Below are 17441 nucleotides of genomic sequence, written 5' to 3' on the forward strand. Positions count from 1 at the left end.
ATAACCGCACTATGTAAGTTTGCCAGATCGGGTAGCGGATCTGTAGTTCGATGGAATGAGACATAAGAAACTACAAATTTGACTTGCTTCTGATGTCGCAATACATCATACTTTTATAAAATCATGCAACATACTCTAGCGTTGTTTTATTTATAATTGTTATTTGCAAAGCTGGTGCTTGATAAACAAATACTGTGCATGCTACAGAGGGAAAGTGCTTTAGTGTTAAGCGTTAAGTTGGTTGAGGGAATGGCAAGAGTGTGAAATTCTGTCATCATAGCAAAAGTTGGCTGCTGCTTTGAAGAGCCTAAAAAATAAAACATGTAAACAAACAACTTTGTTTACTCATGTTTGTTTACAACATTACCCTTATTCCAGGTCTGTTCATAGTCTTTAGTTTTCAGTTTTGCTCTACACTGTAACAATAGTAAAAAAAGCCAGTATTTTATACACTTGTGTGTGAGCACAGGTGTGCTAGTGCATGCCTACATACACACTTGTGTATGTGTGTGTGTGTGTGTGTGTGTGTGCATGTGCAACATGTGTGTAATGTATAGGACTGTTGCTGTGATAAGTTCCGGGTGAGGACAGCTGGTCATCTTGGGTATCTCAGAGTGCCACAGCTGCTTCTAGGAGTGTAAGCTGAATGGTCCCATTCTGTCTCTGTCTCTGTGTGTGTGTGTGTGTGTGTGTCCAAGGCCTAGATGAGGCCATCTGTATGGTGCCTCTAAAGCTGGAGGGTCGATTGTACAACATGTTCAGTCCAGAATGGGCTTCTAATATGAACCCATCAACTGGAGTTTAGTAAAGGTGGTGTATATTTTGCATGAATTCAAATTGCTCTGTACTTCCTGTCGGTGTAAAGAGGATCATTACAATGCAAACGCTGACACCCAGCCCACTGATGACATCACTGATTTGGTGACTGTTTTCATATCCAGAAATTATAGACAGTAATTTACGTGTTTATTCAGCACAGTATGATGTTTTTCTCTCTCTCCCTCTCACTCCCCCATCTCTCCCTCTCTCCTACTCTCTCTCCCCCCCCCTCTCTCTCTCCCCCTCTCCTACTCTCTCCCCCCCCCCTCTCTCTCCCCCTCTCCTACTCTCTCCCTCCTTCCCTCGTTGAAACTGCAGCTCTAAGCATGGCCCTTATATGGGTCAGTCGATGGTGGATTGTCCCCCAGACCAGGGTGAACCAGAGACCAATTTGTGCTGATTTGCTTGTTATTATCAGTTCTCTCCATCTTCTGGTGACGGCTTTTTCTCTCCTCTGGCTTCCATCCCAAGCTGCTCTGTACGGAACTGACCCCTGGGGTTCAGGCCACTGAGTGGATTGTCACGATAGTTCTACGTGCTGGTCCTTTATGGGCAGATGACCATAATAGTAATCGATAGTTGTCAGGGTGTGTGTGTGTTTATTTGTGTGTGTGTGTGTGTATGTGTATGTGGCCCATATTCTATGAGGATCTCACTACTAGATTCATCATAAGTAGGCCACAGCATAGCATGGAGGAGCTCAAGGAGTCCAAGCCTTAGCGTACATCTCATTCTCTCTCTCTCTCTCCCTCTCTCTCTCTCTCTGTCTCTGTCTGCTTCTCGTTCTCCTCTCTACTGAGCATGCTCCATGCTGTCTGCTCCTCATTTCTGCTTCCACCAGCAGCATCTTGCTGGCACACACACACTCCCCTGGCTCTGATTCTCTAAACCTCTTCTCTCTGTGGCCCACACCTCCCTCAACTGCTCTTTCACTCATATCTCTTTAGCCCGGTCTCTAGCCTGCCTGTCACTGTCTCTCTCTCTCTCTCTCTCTCTCTCTCTCTCTCTCTCTCTCTCTCGTGTGTGTACACACCCACTCACTCGCTCTCTCTCTTCTGTGGGCTCACTCTGAGGGCAGACGGCTGGTTAGCCTTCGTTCTCGCTCTCTGGGGCTGGGCTGCACCAGGACATTGGGAAGTGTTTGTCTACAGTAGAGAGAGTTCTGAGGATAGGGTCCAGTAAGGAGGGCAAGTCGTGCCCTGGCTGATTTCTACCTCCATTCTCTGGTAAGGAGCAGACATTTTGTGCAGGGGAGGATGCATTTGCTGTTGAAGTTTGCAGTCTGATTATGTGGTTGGACAGGCACTGCATGTGGGTAAAGCACGACTTGTGTAGTGAAACAACAAGATAGATAGATAGATATATAGATAGATAGATAGATAGATAGATAAATAGATAGATACTTTATTTATCCCCAAGGGAAATGAGACAACAGTATGAAAAATATATTTTGTAGTAGGGATGTCCGGATACCAATATCAATGACATTATATAATTCTCGATACCCAAATAGATACCACGGTAAAATAATAAATGTTCTTTTGCCTAGTTTCTCAATAAATGTTTTTTCCCCCCTAAGATTTGAATTGCTGTCTTAGCCTACAATGATTGGCAGAACTGATAACCCTTCTGTCTTCTATTCTATATGGACACAAAAGCTGAAGGTCAACATAATAAGCTTCATGGTATGAGTCACAGGACAGATATTGAAATCTATATAAAGGGTGAAGGGCTGGCATCCCATCAAGGATCTCTTTTAGTTAGGTTTGTGTGTGTGTGTGTATGTGTGTGTGTGCCCCCGTCGGGTCTGGAAGAATTGCATTCCTGGTACCGGTACTTTGCTAGCTCACTAAACAGAAAAGTACCATCATGGTTTCAGAATTTTAGTGTTGGCTTGGAACCTTGGTTCTTATAAATGACATTCCTAATAGACAGTGCCTTTGGTGTGGCAGTAGAAGGCCTGTGGTTATTACAGTGGGATATTGATATTGTGGTGCCAGTTATTTTCAGTTTCCCTGATGTGTTTTTTCCCATTGGTTTTGAAAATATGGTTTGTGCTGGTTGATTTTGTATTGGATATTTTCCTCCAGTAGTGCCCTTCTGAGTGTATTCCTCTGAAAATGGCCAATTTTTCACTTTTTTAAAGCCCTAAACAGCTCACAACTATGAGGTCCTCATGAGTGTCCAGGCTCCTCCAAACAGGGCGATTGGATTTCTCTGTAAATGAGTTATAGGCCAGGAGGGCTCCACCGCCCCGAGATGCTGGAGCAGTGTTCTCTGCTCAGAGACTCTCCCTGACTCATAGCACATCCAGACATCATCTCAAATGCCTTCTGTCTCTCGCTCTCCCTCTCTCTCTCTACTTATCTCTCCCTCCCTCTCTTTCACCCTCACTCCCTCCCTCCTCTCTCTCTCTCTCTCTCTCTCTCTCTCTCTCTCTCTCTCTCACACACACACACGCATGTACGCACACACACACACATACACTCTCTTTCTCTCTCTCTCCATGCTATCCCATCTATCATTGTGGCTGCTGTGGGATTTGGTGGGGGGGGGGGGGGGGGGGGGGGGGGGGTGCGGAGAGAGAGAGGAAGAGAGAAAAGATGAGTGTGGTGTGCCTGCTTTATGAGTTCTATGAGTAGTGTAACCTTCCTCTTGTTATCGCTGTTAAATGAGAACACGCACCTCTGTTCACAGGACTAGGGACTTTGCTAGGCTTGGATTTTTATTTTTTAATATATCTTTATTTCCAGCCATTAAACCCTCTCAGAGGACTTCAGCAGTCAATTAAAGCAAAATGAGAGAACAAATTCAAAGCATGCACATACCAGTGTAGAAGGAGCGTGGGATGGTGCGCTGGGTTTGCTTTGTGAAGATTGATCATTAGGGCCAGGATGTGGGAAGATTGATCCCTGGCGCAGATTTGTCTCTGTTCCTCTATTGTGTTCTAACTCGATGTACTACAGGAGAACGCGGAGTGCTGGGAGGGGTTGAGAAAAGCCTTGCGGGTCTGCTTTAGGAGATGTTCCCTTTTGAAGTTTTGCTATTAATTCTGCAGAAGGAAGGACAGAATGTTGTCCTTTGCATTCTGCTGAGGAAGCCTTTATTCCTGCACATTACGCTTAAACAGGATATCCATTCACTTCCTGGACTGTCGGTGGGGTTTCAGTAGTTAAAAGTGAAAGTAGCACCAGCAGTAGAGTCCTGCTTCATGGTGATACAGATACATGTATTAATCCTAACGTTATGGTCCATTTTATGAACTGAAAATCATCTTTTAGTTTTAGCATTAGTATAGCATTACGATTTGATTCATTATGATTCACATGAGAGGATGGATTACAAAGTGACCCAGCAAAGGACCACTGTGCTTGAAAGTGATCAGTATTTGACCCTTGACCCCTGCTCACTTAGCCTCTGCCCCCTCTCCGTTCACATGCCTTTAATTCCTCTCTTGCTCCTCCCTCTCTTTCAAGAGCGCGACCGACCCGCCTGTGGGAGTGGATCATATTGCATGGGCACCAGGGGAGGGGGTGGATATCAGGCCATAAACCCCTCTGGGACTGACCTCACCTTTTTCTCTCATCTCCAGCCCTGAAAAAACATTTGAGAACATTTCCAATGAACTTGGACAATTGTGTTATTTATGCAGCTCATCAGTTCCACCGTTAAAAATGAGTTTCTAGAAGCTTTCTGAGGCTGAGAGATGCTGTGGACAGGGGGCATCATTCTGGGGCTGAGAGATGCTGTGGACAGGGGACAGCTTGAAGTAGTGCCAAGAGAAGAAGAAGGGGCAGCTGGCTGGACACACCATGTCTGTCACTTCTCGGGTACACCATGCTCCAGACATCCAGTTCCTGTTCCTGTTCTTCTGGGTTGTTTGGTCTCATTGTCCAGAACCTGTCCAGAACCTGTCCAGACAGTTTGTCCTGCAGTGTGATTGGTCCCTCATGTCCTGTGGCCCCTCCTGGAGAGGGTGAGTTCAGTGTGGTTCAGTAGCCTGTCTGCATGCTGCTTGGTGCTGGTGCTTTCATTCCCCACCAGTCTACTCTGTCCTTTCATGCATTGGTAAGTTGACAGTGGCTGACAGTTGTTCTCTGAGACAGAGGTATCTGTGCTGCTGCTGCTACTGCTGCCTGCTGCTCCTGCCCAAGGGGTTCTCTGATGACTCTCTCTCTCTCTTTTTCTTTCTTTTTTCTTTCTCTCTTTCTCTCTTGCTCTAGCTATGTTACTATCTATCTATCTATCTATCTATCTATCTATCTATCTATCTATCTATCTCAGTGTCTTCCCACACAGCTTTCCTCTTAGTATTCCTCATCATATTCCTTGTACTGTTTCTCTTCAGCACTGAGGTAGCCTTGGCTCTTCATTCACTCCTCTGTCCTCATTTCCTCACCCCTCTCGTTTTCTTTTGTTTCCCATCATGCACCTGGGGTGCTCTCTGTGGAACTGGCCCAGCCTTCCTACCTCCCGGTGCAGCAGAGGCACTCTCTGCCTTCCAAACATTCCTGGATCAGGAAAAGCGTCCCTCTCCCTCTCCCCCTCCACTCTCAAGATGGCCCAGCAGGCCTAATCTGGCACAGCGCTCCAGCCAAGCGGACCAGGACCCAGCCACCTTCAGGAGCCCCCAAAGCCAGTCTCTCTCTCTCTCTGTCTCTCTCTAACTCTATCTCTATCTATCTCTCTCTTCTATCTCTCTCCTTCTCTGTCTCTATCTCTCTGTCTCTACCCCCCATCCTCTCTCTCTCTCTCTCTCTCTCTCAGCCATCGTGAGAAAAACAGGACAAGGAGCAGGGAGTGAGCTGGATGATTTCCTTCTCCTCCATTAGTTCCCCCCCATCTCTGTTGCTCTCCTCCCCTTGTCAGTTTGATGAGCGTCAGAGTGGTAGGGGGGGGCTTAGCGTGGAGGCCAGTCAGAGGCCACGGATTAATGATCACATTTTTTCTGCGTGACCAAGCGGACGCTCCCGCGCTCGACCTCAATAGGGTTAGCCTATTTTCCTCCCGACCACCCCCTCAGAACTGCCCCCTCCACCACCACCACCACCACCAAGGTCCCCACTACGACCTTCTCTTGACCATGCTAGTCTCCACTCCAGCTCTCCTCTGCCTCCACCACCACCACCACTACGGCCCCCACTACCACCTCCTCCTCCACCACCACCACGGCCCCCACTACCTCCTCCTCTTGACCATTCTAGTCCTCCACTCCAGCTCTCCTCTGCCCCCACCACCTCCTCCACCACCACCCGACGGCCCCCACTACCTCCTCCGCTTGACCATTCTAGTCTCCACTCCAGCTCTCCTCGGACTCCTTTACAGTCCACACAGGCATGCTGCACCTCACAACCGCTTTCACAACCAGGAGTTAAACTGCAGAATGCCAATGGCCAATTACGTGAGCAGTGAGCAGTGGTTTCGCTTCGCAGGACGACAGCCCCTGATTAAAAGGTCTGGAGATTTTTATTGGCAGGAGCCGGTACGCTGCCCTGCCACTCGGCTGCGCTGCGCTGCATGGCGTCTGCAGACAGTCCAGCCCACGCGCAGGGAATGAGAGAGAGCAGGCGCTTTAATTCCCTGGTAATTACCACAATAATATACGCACAGCCTCCCACATGCTGTATTCACATGCAGGGAGCTGAGACGTGGACATCTCCCTCATCTCCTGCTACCATCATGTGCTGGCACTGATATCCCACACGTTCACACACCCGATTGCATCAGATTTCAGAGGCGGACTGGACTTGCTTTGGTGTGCATTCCTTATCCTCAAGAGGGAAAATGCACTATGTAGCAGAGAGAGAGGGCTTGGTAGTGAGATAGCTGCCTAGTGCTGCATGCTAATGGCTTTATCATCTCCTTTTCCTGTTGTACTCCCCTTTGCACTGATGGTGTTGGACTTATGTAATGGGCATGCAGGGGGCTGCGAGTGCCGGCCAGTCATCTGAGTACTGTAGGTGAAGCCCGCTGGCACTCATGGTCATCTGACCCAGAGAACTGGACTTAGGAATCTTTCTCTGGGCTTGTCTGTGTGTCTGTCTGTCTATCTGTGTGCGTGCGTACATGGGCAGGTTGCCTGGGCTTTATCTGCGTCTGCGTCTATATGTGTGTGTGTGTGTGTGTGTGTGTGAGAGAGTAAGAGTGTGTGGGTGAGGAGAGAGAGAGAGAGAATGCAGTCCATGCATGGATGATGAAGGGGGAATTGCTGTGGAATTGACATGCCTGAGTGAGCCTCACTACTGAAGTTTTGACGTTTCGCAGACGTTTGGAATTCCTGTCATGTCAAAGGGGGCGCTGGAGCCTCCGTCTCTGCATGGGAGGCAGCGGAGCGTGCCGCTCCGAGTCGTCCCCTGCCTTTGTTCTCATGCTCAGCAGCCCTCCTGGGCCGCACTGCGTTGCATGCCCATCATCCCCAGAAAGAACAAAAAAAAAAAAAAAAACTCCAGCTATTTTCGGGTGCGTCAGCTCCAGAGGTGGGTGTGTCACCAGCATCCGCAGAGAGTGCAGCGGAAAGAAAATGTGCGCTGCCAGTTCAAAGTGTGCAGTTCTTCCTCACCACTCCTTTCCCCGAGGGCTGCTGGACGGTTAACCCCTTTGCCCCAGCCCTAAGCCCCCTCCCCCTCCCCAAATTAGAAAGACTACTCTAGCATTAAATAAATTTCCGAGCCGGGCTATCGACTTTCAATGTCTAATTAGTGTGGTGACACATTGGCAAGCCAGGCGTGCATCACGGGCGGCCAGGCCTGTTTGATCTGCCTGTGCATGCGAGGAGACTTCCTGACACTGATTTAGAGGCCGGATAGGGGAAGGCAGCGCTGCAGCGAGCCGCAGGCCACATGTACAGATCTCAATCACCGCGGTGTGGCGGTTCGGCGGCACGAGGCGGGCGTGTCCCCAGCCATCTAACATGAACGCTAACTTCACAAAGCTTCTTTCAACATACCTGCTCTGTGAGGTAACAACAAGGATGAAGAGCACTCTCACACAGAGCGACAATAGTTTGCTGAGGTTTTGTGCAGATAGCACTCCTTTTGAATTGAGTTGCCCACAGTAGAGCTGAAACATTATTGCTTGTACCCTAATTCAAGGAAAAAAAACCTTTTCAAACAAAACTGTTTTGAGTTTTATCAGCAGTGAGTCAACATTCTTTTTGATGAATGATGACCTTGTGAATATAACATCACTGTTTTAAAGTTTAAGTAAGTGTTGTTTGAGGAGTTCGCACAGATAACACAGACATCTTGTTGTGTGGGTGGTAACAATTCCGCTGTGTTCCATATAGGTGCACTGTGACCCTTTCACTTCTCTTTAGCTTGACGTGAGGAAGGGGATGGAGTGTGTGTGTGTGAGAGAGAGAGGGACACTTTGGTCAGAGGAGTCCTAAGTAGCCTTCAAGTCTGCTTTCATCTTTTGTCGCCTACATCCTGGGCGTCACCCCCCCGCTCTGAAGATTAATGTTTAATCCCGTACAGTGCGACCCTCATTACGTGGCCTGAAGCTGCTCTCTCAGGAGGCATCTCCAGCCCCCCCCCCCCCTCCTGGCCTCCACCAGACCTTAGCCACAGCCAGCATGTGAAGCTGACTACTCTAGTGCAGAGTGTCAGGGAGAATCCGTTTAATTGTTGCTTCTGTTCTCTCTTTCTTTCTTTCTCTCTCTCTCTCTCTCTTTCTCTCTCTCTCTCTCTCTGTGGCTCGTTCTAATTGGCACAGCAGTAGTGTATGGTTCTGCTGTAAGGAGAGCTATTTTCGTTACGCTGCCAATCATTGGATGTCTCATCTCCTCTTCCTCTCCTCTATTCTCCTCTCCTCTCATCTCTTCACCACTCTCTCCTCTCTTCTCCTCTTCTTTCCTCCTCTTTCTCAGCTCCTCTCTCCTCTCCTCTCCACTCTCTCCTCTCCACTCTCTCCTCTCCTCTCCTCTCCTCTCCACTCTCTCCTCTCCTCTCCTCTCTCCACTTCACTCTCCTCTGTGCTCCTCTCCTCTCCTCTCCTCTCAATGCCACTCTAGTCTTGTGGTTTCTAGAGAAGTGAAGTGTTTGCTGCTGGACTCTCCAGGTACTTGACTCCTCTGCGTTCTGATCCATGCTGTGCTTAGATGCTGCTTATGTTCCAGTCAATAGCACACTGAGGCTGAGTGGAGAGCGTGCTGCAGCATGTCCAGAGGGGGTCAGGTCAGCTTGAGAGGAGATCACGGTGCATAATGAGAGGAAATGAGGGAGCACAGGAACTAAAGAGCTACTTCCATCACTGCGGTTTATTATTTTCAGAAGAAAAAAAAGATTGTGTTTGAAATGAAAACAATGAAAAGGATGGTGTACATTTCCTCAAGTTAGTATGCAGTTAGCTCTCCTGATTAGATGCCACTAGTGTCCAATCTGCCTGTCTCATCCCCCCCTTTCTCTCTCTTTAATTCATCTACACACACACACTACACACACACACACACACACACACACACACACACACACACACACACACACACACACTCTCTTTCTCATTCTGAGTCGCTGGCTTTACTCTGGTAGGAGAGGATTGCTGTGTTGTGTTTCGACCCCTCTGCTCTGTGCTGCATGAAAAGGGGCACCCAGGCCAGCGGCCATTTTTCCCGTTCCCCCGCAGCGGATGTCCCATTGTCTGTGTGTGTTCGCACATAATGGGCTCTACTTCGGCGCGCCGGATTCTTTCAGCATCACTCACTGGAACAGAAGCTGCCGCAGACCACAGGCACGCACACACACACACACACACACACACACACACACACACACACACACACACACACACACACACAAATGGCCATGGATGATGCTGGGTTTCTGTGTTGTGTCCAGGGCTGGCTGTTGGCCCTGTCCACTCTTTCAGCTCTCTGTCCCAGCATGAGGAGCCCATGCTGATGCATTTGAAAAGCGTGAGATGACATCTCTCATTACGCCCTTTCATGGAGCAGCAGAGAGCCAACCACTCAGGGTCTAATGCCTGCACACTGACATGCACACCACCACACACCCTCATGCACGCAGACTCACACACTGACACGCACACCACCACACACACTCATGCACGCAAACTCACACACTGACACTCACTCACACGGTCACACCCCAAGTGTTGTGTGAGACGGTGTGCAGTTCCACAAGATTAAGGTGTTGCAGTCATGATCTGATTTCACACAATATTCACAAAGACAGAATGACAGAAGCTTGAAATTATAAGTCAGGAATGATACCTGACAGGCAACTGGTGAGGGATGACGAACCAGTAAGAATTTACAGAATTATAGAATTCACATATGTACCTTAAAAACCCACTGCAGTTGTCTTTCACTAGTTTCCTCCTCCTCTTCAGCTTGTTTGGTTATATCGCACTAGAGTCACTCGAGTTCATGTTATAGTGGAACAATGAGTTACACAAATCTCACTTGTCAAACTTTGCTGTTAACAAGATTTGTGTGTGCAATAAGCTAAAAAATCTTTTCAGTGCCTTCCCCATCTCCACTCAGCCATATCACTGAACTCGTACAAGAATATTTGATGGGCAGGACTCGTAGTCATAATCTTCGCATCGTTCAGTTGGAACTGTTGGAGCTTTGGACGATGTGAGCACACAGATGCTGCCTGAGATGAGAGTGCAGACATCAGCATGTGTTTTATCACAGGCCTGGATCCATGCCAGGACGGGCCATCCGTGCAGACGTGGTGTCATCTTTAGGATCGTTACACAACCGTGGCCGTCTTCAGCTGCAGCCACAGGCACAGGCATCCTTTTTGAAAGACAAGCCAAAAAGCAGAGGGGAAAGGAGAAATGATTGATGGGGAGGGAGGGCGGGACAGACGGAGGGTTAGTTGGCGGATGAGAGGATGTGTGTCCTGGCAGGGGGCTAGTGATGATGAATATGTGAACTGAACGCTCATTCACATTTTAACAGCTGGGTACAGACCCTGGAGCCTGAAGCTTTTCCTAAAGAGCGTACGACTAACACCCTGCAATCCTCTTGGCTCTCGAGAGAAAGAGCATCATTAACGCTAAGAGCAACAAGAGCCGTGTGTACGCTAATCTTGTGAGTGTGTAGGACCTGGAGTGCTGCCATGTGGAAAACCGTCACAAGAAATCTACCTGCCAGCTCAGAGCCAGCTGTGCAATTAGAGCTCATCTGCGTCCCCCTGTAGGGAGAGAAACCTCCATAGCCAAGAACCCCGAAGAGGCACCAGCTTTACAGTGTTCACCATCTCACAGAGTGAGTGGGACGTATCTCAGTTTAGACTGAGGAGAATGAGCAGGTTGGAAAATTATGAGGAAGCACTTTCAAAGGGGTGGTGGTGGTAGCGTAGTGGCTAAGGAGCTGCGCTAGCATGCAGTAGCCTGACAAGTTGTGGGTTCAATACCTGGCTTCCACTTTTGTGCCCTTGAGCAAGGCACTTAAACCCGAGTTGCTCCGCGGACAATGGCCCTTGTAATATAACTGAAATGTGTAAGTCGCTTTGGATAAAAGTGTCTGTTAAATGAATAAATGTGAATGATGTAAATGTTCAAAGGATTCATCTTGAGTGCTTGGCCATGACATGGTTTTGTGCTGCTAGTGGAGGGGGTAAGGGTGTTGTTGGTGGTGGTGGTGATTTACTACCTTGTCAAGTGTCATAGTGTGTCAAGTACAGTGTATTAAGTATAAGTATAAGTGTATATATACTCTTTTGATCCTGTGAGGGAAATTTGGTCTCTGCATTTATCCCAATCCGTGAATTAGTGAAACACACTGCACACAGTGAAGCACACACTAATCCCGGCGCAGTGAGCTGCCTGCAACAGCAGCAGCGCTCGGGGAGCAGTGAGGGGTTAGGTGCCTTGCTCAAGGGCACTTCAGCCGTGCCTACTGGTCAGGGAACCGGCAACCCTCCGCTTACAAGTCCGAAGTGCTAACCAGTAGGCCACGGGGGCCCCCAAATTATGGCACATGTATCTTTTTGCAGACCATCTGGGGATGCAGTTATCAATGACTAAACACAGAATGGAGCCACAATGTTCATCTACAGTCATTGGCAGTTATATATTGCCCATTTTATGCACAAAAAACACTTCAGGTTTTGACAAGCTGTATGAAACTCTATAACAAATAGCTCTGTTCAGGCATGGTACTGCCAATAGAGAGGTAATAGATTTCTGGTTGTGCACATAGCTTTTGTGTCTGCTGTTTCCACAGCCTTCCAAATGCCAGAAATGTGGGAGATCATCGGACAGCTGTGGGGGAGATTTATTTGGGAGGCGGTTATTGATGTGTATAGATGCTTTTAACATCCTACTCTTTTCCTACCTCTTATTCTCAGTTACACACACACACACACACACACACACACACACACACACACAAATGCACATCTGACCCGTGCATGACGGAAAATGTCCCTTTAATAAGCGAAAGCCATTCCAGCTCTAACTGCAGCAGACGAACGCTGCCAGGTAATTCCAGCCTGATTAATTAATGTCCCCTGGTACTCGGGTTGACAGATGCAGGAATCAGAGTGACAGCAGGTCAAATGCAGGGTGTTCTCCTTCTGACAGAAGAGTTCAATGCTCACTTCAATGTTCAATGCTTTCTTTCTTCTCTTTTGATTCATTCTGTGTAGGGTTGGGTATCGTTTGGGTTTTATCCAATACCGGTGCTAAATCGATACTTTTAAAACGGTGCCGGTGCTGAAACGGTGCCTGAACCGGTACTTTGTTTTTAAAATGTTTTAAATTAAAATGGTCTAAAGCATGAATGGCTTTTTTTTTGTTGATAAGACAAATTTGAACATGAAATTGAACTGTTATATTCAATTTACTATGAATATCTCATTGCTCCTACAAATAATACATTTAAATGTTAAAACAGCTTTCCATGCATGCACACACAATGGTAAGCTCTGCTTTCAAGTTTACCCAGTGTAGGCGGTTTGCCATAAGGTATGTTAAAACCGCTTGCCATAGAACATGGACAACTGCATTTGCAAGCAAGCTAATCTAACAGGGACTCTACTTTCCAGTTAATTCAGTGTGTTCCCAAATGCTTCAAGAAATGTCATGTCTTAACCCATAACATGCAATAGTTTTGAACATGTCAGGCTACATGTCGGTGTTGAGGTGTTTAGATTCCCAGCGCTAGCCTAGTCATTTTAACAGCAACTATGGCTATGCGCTAACACCAGTCAGATGAGTTTAATTAGCGATGACGTAGGCTACGGAGATGGTTTCGTAGCCTCTTTGACAGCTCAGTGACATCAGGTATGTAACCTACATATTTATGTTTTTGCCAGCTAACTTTTAACATGATCTTCATACTCATTGTGATGCTATATGGGCCTCATGTACATGAAAGATTAATAATCATGCCATTATGTTTAGAACACACCATGAAATAAAGTTTTCACCTTACAACTTTGCTGATAACATTTCAAATAAATGCCAGTTAGCGCATTAGCAAGGACATTGTGTAAGGTATTAGGCTGCTGTTAGGCTGCTGTTGATGTTGTTTCATAGCCTTTTGTTTGTGTGTAGTTAGGCCCACTGCTAGATTTTGACAGGAGCTAGCGATATCACTTTAAAGTAAGCTACTTGGGCTCACGGAAGCTGTCAAACACTGTCCACTCGCCTATGTGGTGCACCCCTCTGGTTTATACATCCACTTATGTTAACTGTATCTGGAAGTGTTGCTATCAGAGCAAGACGTTAGAGATGGTGCATGACATGCAGTGATGCCTCGTATAAAATAAATAAATAAATAAAACGCTATTTAAGCACCGAAATGAGGCACCGAAATCCACGTTGTTATTCCATGCAGTTACTACCGTTTGTGTCGGCACCGGTGCCATATTAGAACCGTGTTTCGGTGCCCAACCCTAATTCTATGACTCTTGTGCACACGTTCATTCATTCATAAATCTTCAAATTAGTATTCAAATTAGTCCAAAGTGAGGTGAGTCAAAGTGTGCATTATCTTGATTTATGTTTCGAACATGGTGAGTGTTGGCTTACGTAACCGCCAACATGCGCACACACACACACACACACAAATGCACATCTGACCCGTGCATGACTGAAATTGTCCCTTTAACAAGCGAAAGCCATTCCAGCTCTAACTGCAGCAGACGAACGCTGCCAGGTAATTCCTGATTAATTAATGTCCCCTGGTACTCAGGTTGACAGATGCAGGAATCAGAGTGAGAGCAGGTCAAATGCAGGGCGTTCTCCTTCTGACAGAAGAGTTCAATGCTCACTTCAATGTTCAATGCTTTCTTTCTTCTCTTTTCATTCATTCTGTGACTCTTGTGCACACGTTCATTCATTCATAAATCTTTAAATTAGTATTCAAATTAGTCCAAAGTGAGGTGAGTCAAAGTGTGCATTATCTTGATTTATGTTTCGAACATGGTGAGTGTTGGCTTACGTAACCGCCAACATGCGCACACATACACACACACACACACACATACACATACGTATATGCATAAAGGATCAGCTGTAGCTTTGATGCTGGACGATTTTAGCTCTCAGCCACTGTGTTCGTGTGTGTGTGTGTGAGTTTGTTTGTGTTTGTGTATATGCGTGCCGTGCGCGTGTGTGTGTGTGAAGGAGACAGAGGTGCCCACTTGTTGAGAACAGCGCCCACGCACACAGCCCATCGTTGGGCTTAGTGTTTCTGTCTCTCAGGCCTGTCTGAGTTACCTGGCGGAGAACACTCCAGCTGGAGCTCTGCACTAAGAACCAGGAGACCGCAGAACATGTTAGCTGGAGCTCTGCACTGAGAACCAGGAGACCGCAGAACACCTCAGCTGGAACTCCACACTGAGAACCAGGAAACGCCAGAATGTGTGGGATCGCTGTGAGCAGCCAGGGCTCCTGGGGCCTGGTGTGTTTCCAGAGTTACTTTCTCTGCCGCTATGTACTAGAGGGTGCTTGGATGTGGCCTTTTGTCCTTGCCAGCCTTTTTACTTGCTCTGCAAAGAAGCATGACCGATGAGCCCAGAGTTGAGGATTAAAGTTCTATTCAGTCTTTCTCTTCTGATGGTCTGTCTCTGAAAGGCTGTCTTACAAACACCCAAACACGCAGCCAGAGCTCTTACTCCTGCACTTTGAAGGGTGTGGAGGAGTGACTGCACAGTCTGGCAGTCCCACAGGGTTCTGTTATTGATGTATGCAGAAATCCTGCTCCAGTTCCAGTGCAATATTATTGGCTGTCCCATTTCAGGTTTGACACTATGTCACGCATGGCAAAGGGAGTAGAGTTGAATATTTATGCCCGATTTTCATGCAATCCTTGGAACAATTTGAATGAGATTACTATGTGCACGATATAAGTTTTTGCTTGGAAAATTCAAAAAAGCTCTCTCTTACCAACGAGCCAACTCTGTGGTCTTACTATTAGAGCTTTGCCATTGTCTAGGCAGTGAGACTCTCTAACTGATCCCTCTCTCTTTCTTTCCTCTCTCTTTCTTTCCTCTCTCTTTCTTTCCTCTCTCCTTCATTTCATTGCCATGTTAGGCCAGTCTGCTCTTGCCCTTACCTTCATCAGAGCTGCTGTGTTGTGCGGGTTGTTGTCGTTCATCACCGGCTAGCGGCTCCAATCAAGAACACCGCGCTATTTTGCTGTTGCGGCAGCTGGCCGCCGTCATTGGCCTGTGGGACAACCCCTGGGCAGACAGCCGTTGCTGGCCGGACAGGGTGGTGTTGGCACGCCCTCACTAGAACAGTGTCATTCAAGGACCCAATGGTTGATGTCCCCGTTTTTTGCTAGCCTCAGGCAAACACTTATTGACTGTATAAACTTCCTCTACCCCTCATTTAAAAGCCAAAGAGCATCATTCACAAAGCGTGCAGGCTGCGAGGCTATGGTCTTGGTTCGCTGGGCAGTGAGGGATGTTGTTTGGGTTGAGTTACGCCAGGCGGATCAGGCTCTGTTTGACCTGAGGGGCAGTAAGTCATCCCACTCCCCTTGTAAAAATGTTGTGAGCGTGAAAGGCTTTGAAGTCTCTCTCAGAGAGGCCTGGTCTTGGAGTTCCTTGCACCAACATCTCCCTCCCCATATTCCGCCTTAGCCCTGGGTTTAGTCAGAGACCTTCCTCCCATTTTAATGTGGTTTACACACACACACACACACACACACACACACACACACACACACACACACACACATACACACTGCACACACTCTCCTCCCACTAACACTCACAAATAACTAAGCATCTCTGTCTCACTTCCCCCAATAGACAATGGACAGACACAGATACACAGTATCAGTGGTGGTATTATAAGGTTGTGATTCAGCATGTCCACTTCAAAATGACCAGTGATACATTTGTGCAGTGATTGTCCTAACTTAGTAACACATCCAGGCATATGGTCCTGACTTATTCAAAAATAGGGAACCTACTTTTTCTGCTCTAAATAATGACTAATGCTCCAGTACTGGGTCACCTCTTAAAAAAGGGTTGCCATACCTCTTTCTCCTTGAAAGACATTACTTCCTGCATTTTCATTCTGTTTTAGTTTCACTAGGAGAAGGGGATCGAGCCGCCGTGTTGATTAATGCATGACTAGCTCCTGTAGCGGAAGGCCTGCTGAGCATCTGTCAGGTATCCAGACTCAGTCCCAGGGGGATTGGCATGCTAAAAAAGACCTGAATAAATAGCCTCACTCATTTGCCTGTTGGTTGAGTGGGTATACCGGTTCCTGTTAATAGGCTGCGTTTTGCATGCATGTGAAACCTGCCCTTTGCAGAGAGAGCCGGAGAACAGGGGACAGCCAGCGAGGGTTGAAGCGGACAGACTGCTCTCGTCCCGTCTCACGGCCCCCTCGCTCGCTTGGCAGAGGTCACTGGGCAATGGAATGACACACTGTGATGAGGGGCAAAGGCCTTCATTTAGCAGGCTGGACACTGGTACTGGGACTGCTGGCATTGTTATTGTCATGTTGTCTTAATACAGCCGTGTGTGTGTGGGTGTGTGTGTGTGCCTGTTTGTGTACATGCGTGCATATAGACGGATGAGATGGAAGGAGAAATGGAGGTGTGTGCCTGATGACCTGTCATAGTCCTGTAGCCAATGGGTACCAGAGCACAAACACACGTGTACACACACACACACACACACACACACATACATACATACATACATACATACATACACACACACACACACACCCCTCTGTCTGATAAGCAGTTACCCAGAAGCCTGTCTCCAGGAAGTGTTTGCCCATTGTGATCTTCCTCTGTCACTCCACACACACAGCTGTTGGAACAAAATGACTGTGTGCATAGACCTGTGTGTGTATGTTCGTGTGTGTGTGTTTGCCTACATACTGTACATGTGTGTGTGTGTCTGACAGTCTTTATCTAGAGCAGGTCTTGGTGACAGAGGGTAGCTTACAGTTCTTTACAGCTGGGAGGGCTGTTTTGCATTTCTGATGTGCGAGCGGACATTTTGCCAAGTGACCAGCAACTATATTTAGCTGGTAAATAACATCCGGGACATTAAATGAGATTCACGGTACAGATTTCCGGCCCTGCTGCATCCTCGATTCCTCTCTGTGGTATTTCATGCAGTGGTGTACTATCCTCGGACCATCAAACTCTCCGTTCCATCCATAGGTTC

General features: G+C 47.4%; 1 protein-coding gene across 7 annotated transcripts in view; it reads left to right on the forward strand.

Moving 5' to 3' along the window:
• LOC121723674 (pleckstrin homology domain-containing family A member 5-like) overlaps window positions 1-17441 on the forward strand; it is a 122505-nt gene that overhangs the window by 40937 nt on the left and 64127 nt on the right. The window contains exon 1 of one of the 7 annotated variants that reach the window (XM_042109587.1): window positions 1936-2045. The exons of the other annotated variants lie outside the window; for them this stretch is intronic. The gene's annotated coding sequence lies outside the window, so the exon portion shown is untranslated. Of the gene's footprint in view, window positions 1-1935; window positions 2046-17441 lie in introns of those variants that run through there. 7 annotated transcript variants of the gene reach the window in all.

This window comes from Alosa sapidissima, chromosome 11 (assembly GCF_018492685.1).
Source record: "Alosa sapidissima isolate fAloSap1 chromosome 11, fAloSap1.pri, whole genome shotgun sequence".
NCBI lineage: Eukaryota > Metazoa > Chordata > Actinopteri > Clupeiformes > Clupeidae > Alosa > Alosa sapidissima.